This window comes from Megascapheus bottae, chromosome 10 (genome assembly GCF_031878675.1).
Source record: "Megascapheus bottae isolate mThoBot1 chromosome 10, mThoBot2.hap1, whole genome shotgun sequence".
NCBI lineage: Eukaryota > Metazoa > Chordata > Mammalia > Rodentia > Geomyidae > Megascapheus > Megascapheus bottae.
In genome coordinates, this window is record NC_143518.1 from 49248550 (window position 1) to 49254928 (window position 6379).

The following is a 6379-nucleotide window of genomic DNA, read 5'->3' on the forward strand; positions in this document are numbered from 1 at the left end:
GAATTCAAGTCCTAGGGTGCACACACACACACACACACACACACACACACACACACTCATGTGTATATGTGCACGTGCACACATGTGACGTAAATAAACTAAATAATTTGCCTACTTTTACTCATCTACAAATGGTGGTAGAGCTGGTTAGTTGCAGAAGCTGAGTTTATGACCTCTGTGTTCTGCTGTACAGGCAGCACAGGGACTGATGGTGATGATGTTGACTTTTATATTGCAAGTATTTGCAGGTGATCATGTTAACTAAGCCTGAGTTTTCTTTACCACTCTCTACACAACAAAGCCCAAATTCCTGGAGAAAGACCAGAGTTGTCGAGTTGTCACAATCACTTCTATAATGGTGCCTGGTTGAGGATCCCATGAGAATGTTAGAAAGCCTTTGTCATAATGGTTCACACTCCTGGATAGTTGGCAAATAACCCAAGGTAGACACCCCTCTTTTTAGTATGCCCACCCTCCCATCATGAGTATACTCTGGCTTCAAGTTGCTCAGGAAGCACTGGCAGAGATGACAATGGAACTATATGCTGTGCTTGTCCTAGCCCAAGGGTAGAGATCATGTCACATTTTGATTAAAAATCTAGTTCCATCCTGAGCATACTGTTGATTTTCAATGAATGAATAGCTGCATGAATGAATGCTTATGGAACTCAAGCCCATTTGCATCTACCATATGGATTCTACTACGACTCCAATTAAAACCAATGGTTTTAATCAAGGCAGAATATCTACTTTAAACACAAGGATTAGCCTCTATGAAAAGAGAAATGTAAACAGGATTCTAATTAGAGAATTTACTAATTATTCTTCCCTGCTGAGGACATTAGCTGGGGTTTAGTTTTAGCTGAGACAGCCTTACGACTTTCTCTTTATCTCCAGAAAGGGAAAAATGGACTGGAAAGATTCATTTCAATCCCTCCCCACCCCGACTCCTTTCCTGCTCTCTTTCACCCTCAAAGAAAAGATATTCCAGCGTGAAAGATCACAGACTTTAGCCCCAAACAGTGGACCCAGGTTGACAAGCATTCAGGAAACTGCTCAGTCCTCGAGCCCCGACTGTGGAGGCAAAGATAAACCGGCAGGAAGATTTCTTTGGAATGATGTGAATTTAATGAATCATGAAAAATATCCCCAGCTGTTCTTAAATTTAAGGGAGATTGAGTGATAACAAAAGATAGTTTCCCTTTCTCTTAGATGTAGGTTGGAGCAGAAAGAGCCGAGGTTAAAAAAAAGAAAAAGAAAGAAAGAAAAGAAGAAAAGAAAAACCCTAAGGCCAAAAGCTTGCCTTTTCTTTGCTATTTCTCCTATTGTTAAGCGTTGGGGGAAGCTGTCTGTAGTTTGCAGCCACTGGGCACAGTGAAGAGTGTTTGTCATTACCAGACTTAAGAGAATTCTCTCCTCTGGTTCCAAAAATCATACTCTAACATTTAGGAAGTGATAGTTTTTCTTTCCCCTCTTCCTATTCCCATCCACTATCATCTACATGGTCCTTTCAACACCTGATCAACACATGATTTAACTGAAATTAAAAATAATGATTCACAGCCAGGCACAGGTGGGCTTTTGCTTATAATCCTAGCTATTTAAGAGGCAGAGAGATCTGAGGATCACAGTTTGAAGCCAGCCTGGATAGACACGTTGGAGTTCAGAGACTCTTTACCTCCAACGAACTAGGGGAAAAATTGGAAAATAGGGGCATTGTTCAAGTGGTAGAGTGCTCATTGAGTTAAAAATGTTATGAGCATGAAGTCTTGAGTTCAAATCTCAGTAACAACAACACCCACACCGCACACAAACACACACACACACCCCACACATACTGATTCACCCTCTCCTCAGCTCATTATTGTAACTCTCACTATCCCAGCCCTTGAAATCCTTATTCACCCATTGAGTGGCCCTTTGTACTTGTCTTTACCTTGGGCCTCTAAATCAGAGGCCATAGATCCCAGAAGTCTGTGCTGGAGGGATCCAGGGAAGGGTCAAATGATGTAAGTAACTACTTTTGTTCCTCCTCCAACATCTGCTTGTGCTGGCCTGGGTCCTCTAATGCATGCTGGGAATTACCCCAGGGAGCCAAGCCTAGGCCTGGCATTCAGTTACTGCGTTTGTTTGACCTACTAGGAAAAGCACAGGGCAGATGGGTAGCTGTGAGGGTCCTGAGGAGACCTTGCTCACACTGCTACCCGGGAGTCTATCACCTTCCTTTGGATGAATGTCTCTTTCCTCAAGGAGGGTAGGGAAAGCCTAATGACTGCTAAGATACATTTTATTTTCTTTAAAGCAACTTTTAACTTTGGAGTATAGGTAGAAGACACATTTGATAGACAAATGGCTCCTTTGTGCAAACAATAGTAGAGCACCTGGGGAGAGCAGGAATGAGGAAGATGGTGATAATGTTAAATAGCAATGATAAACGGAGTATCAAATCATACCAGGTACAGTGTTAAATGTTCTTTCTCATGATGATGCCTGATAATCACATCCACAAAAATCCAAGATGCACGAACACTCCTAAGAAGTTGACTCATAATTATCTGTTGAATGAACTGGACCTGTTGAGATTATTGATAAGGAGGAAAAGCACGTTAGTCTATCACGTTCAAAAACCTATTGATCACATGACCATAGGGTAGAAGATGGATTTTAAGAGCTGAGATACAACTGCACAGGTAAAGAGATGAAATCTACCTGCCTCTCACTTCAGTGACTCAAGGTGTTGACAGAGGGACTGAGAGGATTGGTTCAGTGTGGTGCTAGCTGGGGATCAGAAAGGCAATAAGAAATTCTCTTTGTAATTTCTGTGAGTTTGCCACTCTCTCATTCTTACCCTGCATTTCCTCGCATCTCTTCACACCACTAACCCAGAAACACCCATGTAAAGCGGGCCACATCCAACTTCATAACAACACTCAAACACTCAAAATGGTTACGCTTACAGTGAGGTGAAAACATTAGAGTTTAAATAACTGTAAGTAGGAACTTCATTCTGAAAAACAATGTGAAGAGGGAATAGCTTAGAAGACATGTATAGAACAAAAGTGCCAATGAGTTGTGTGTCAATATGGAACAGGAATTCAGAGTGTAGGGACAGGAGAAGAGAAGAGGTGAAAGGAAAGAAGTAGAGAACAGGAAGGGTGGGGCAGCAGGGGAGGGGGACTGGGGACACCAAGAAGAACCAAAATCTTCAAGAGCAATTTGATGTCTGAAGTGTTAACCAGCTTTATCTCCTCCAAGTTTTAGTCAAGTCTTCTAACCATTCATTGCTGGGGAAGACAGTGCAGCTGCTCTAAACTAATTGGGAAGAATGCAAAGTGAAGAAGCCTGGTTTAGAAAAAAAAGAGTGAGCCAGACCAAATGCCTGTTGAACATCATCTCAGAGCCGGCAGTGACCCCAGGAATGAGCTGACCAGGACGTCACTGGGCCAGTGTGAACTAATCCATTCTAAATTTTATGTGACAGGGCAACTGCAGCTGATGTCTGGATTCAGCTCCTCTAATCAGAAGTCCTTTTAAAAAATCTGCTTCATAGCTCCTTTCTCACTAAGCTTTGACCCCAACTTTCTGAAAACAATAGTCTTGAAATGACTTCTCCTTGATTTTCCATGGCTAGCCTTTCTGCAGAAGTTCTAGAGAAGAACAAAGCCAATGCAAGACAGAGTCAGAGTGACTCTGGCATGAGTAATAGGATAAATTGGTGATCAGCTCACAATAATTAAGTTTGATCGGTGAATTAGCATAAAGCTTGCTCTGTGAGTTCGTGTGTGCAGGCTGCCTTTGAAAGCAGTGCTTCCCAAATTGGAAAACACATGAGAGTCTCAAGAAGATTTTTTTGGCAGAGTGATGATGGTTAGTAGATTCTACCTTACTGGAAGGTTTTTGATGATGCCCTTACTGCTGTGTAGAGGGATATATATATATATATTTTTTTTTTTGAAGTTAAACAGAGTTTTATTCCGCGCCCAGCATCGAGAATCATACTGACTGGTCAGTGTCGTCTCTAAGATGTGAGAGAGAGCAACCCCACCTAATCTTACAGGCTACTTTTATAAGCCACCAGCCATGTAGCTGGGCTTGGCCATACACACAGGTGTCCAATGGAATCTCAACACACCTGAGTGATGGCTGAGGCGACCACTGACATGTTTACTGTCTGAGCAAATCTATCATCTCGGCAGTCTTCTAGCACACTGTAGAGGGCCATATTTTGAGGAAGAAAATGTTAAGAGCCTGGAGCAGTAAGTACATTCCAGAAGGCCATCAATGATGGAAAAGGGAAAAGAGGGGAGATTAAAAAATGGAGAACCTTTGGCTGGAACCGCCATCTTCCAGTAATTTGCCAAAATGATGAACACAAAGGAAAAGAAGAGAGGTACCTGGTACCTGTTCTCTAGGCCCTTCAGGAAGCCTGGAGTTGTTCCTTTGGCCACATACATGAGAATCTACAAGAAGGGTGATATTGTAGACATCAAGGGAATGGGTACAGTTCAAAAAGGAATGCCCCATAAATGTCTTCATGGCACAACTGGAAGGGTCTACAATGTTACCCAGCATGCTGTTGGCATTGTTGTGAACAAACAAGTTAGGGCAAGATACTTGCCAAGAGGATTAATGTGCATATTGAGCATATTAAGCACTCTAAGAGCCAAGATAGCTTCCTGAAACGAGTGAAGGAAAATGACCAGAAAAAGAAGGAAGCCAAAGAGAAAGGAACCTGGGTTCAGCTGAAGCACCAGCCCGCTCCACCCAGAGAAGCACACTTTGTGAGAACCAACGGGAAGGAGTGTGAGCTATTGGAACCTATCCCCTATGAATTCATGGCCTAAGAGATGTAAAAAATAAAGACTTCTTTGGGGCCGGGAGTTTGGCCTAGTGGTAGAGTGCTTGCCTAGCATGCATGAAGACCTGGGTTTGATTCCTCGGTACCACATACATTGAAGAAAGCTGGAAGTGGTGCTGAGGCTCAAGTGATAGTGTGCTAAGCCTTGAGAAAGTCCAAGGATAGTGCTCAGGCCCTGAGCCCAAGCCCAGGACTGGCAAAAAAAAATCAAAATAAAGACCTCTGGACTATAAAAATTAAAAAAAAATACATAGAGGAGTGGGCTGGGAATGTGGCCTAGTGGTAGAGTGCTTGTCTAGCATGCATGAAGACATGGGTTCAATTTCTCAATATCACACATACAGAAAAAGCCAGAAGTGGAGCAGAGGCTCAAGTGGTAGAGTGCTAGTGTGGAGCAAAAGAAGCTCAGGGACAGTGCCCAGGCTCCCAGTTCAAGCCCCAGGATGGTAAAAAAAAAAATGGGGGAGATAAAAAAGGGATTCGTAACCAGCAATATTAACCTAAACCCGGAATCTCCAAGAATGGCTGAGATCACTGGTTATGGTTCCAGAACTCCGATGTTCATTTCAGTGACATAGACATGTTGCTTTGCTATCTATTAAGTGGAACAAGTTCTTGGTACCTTCACAGTTCTTAAGTTTCAAAGTTGAGACAGCAAATATCTGTTTAGTCAATTATTCCTATGTACTTATTTAAATTATACATTATATACCGGTGTTAGTGGCTTCTAAAACTCATGGAATCCCAGCATATCTTATAGGTACCTATCTTCAAAGAAAATGCATGCCTATATGTATATATTTTAGACATCATTTTGTTATTTGGACAACAATTTTAAGAATCAATTTCACCCACTTATAACTTCCCATAGTTTAACCCTAAATAGTTAAGCAGTCTGACAGACAGCTTTAATAATGTACTGCAGCCAGATTTCTGCCTCCATGTCCACCGATGCCTTTCTGAGTTTGTAAATGCACGTTCATTCATCAACAACTGGAATTTGTTTTAGGAGATGGTCTGTTGGTCTGTCACTGGGTGAGTAGTGACAAGAAGTGTGACAGTGGGGCCGGGAGTTTGGCCTAGTGGTTAAAGTGCTTGCCTAGCATGTACGAAGACCTGGGTTCGATTCCTCGGTACCACATACATAGAAAAAAGCCGGAACTGGTGCTGAGGCTCAAGTGGTAGAGCTCTAGCCTTGAGAAAGTCCAAGGACAGTGCTCAGGCCCTGAGCTCAAGCCCAGGACTGGCAAAAAAAAAAAAAGAAGTGTGACAGTGAGGTTTCATATTCTTAGGTATTATTGGGTTGTCTCAGTAACACAGTGGACGAGGGTCATCATTCATCTGTGGCCTCTTGACTTCATGAGCAGTGAATATTGAGAGCTTCTGCAAGGCAGTCATCTTACAGGCTGGAAATCTTCTTCTGTAGCCTTAGTCCTCCAAATGTATAGCTTACCCAAGTACATTTCCATTTCCCCCTTAACAATCGTTTTCTCTATGTTACCAATCTCTTGTCTTTCAATT

At 42.4% G+C, this 6379-nt stretch overlaps 1 pseudogene; it reads left to right on the forward strand.

The window, feature by feature from the left end:
• Window positions 1-4359: 4359 nt before the first annotated feature.
• LOC150058402 (large ribosomal subunit protein eL21 pseudogene) lies at window positions 4360-4844 on the forward strand (annotated as a pseudogene).
• Window positions 4845-6379: the final 1535 nt, after the last annotated feature.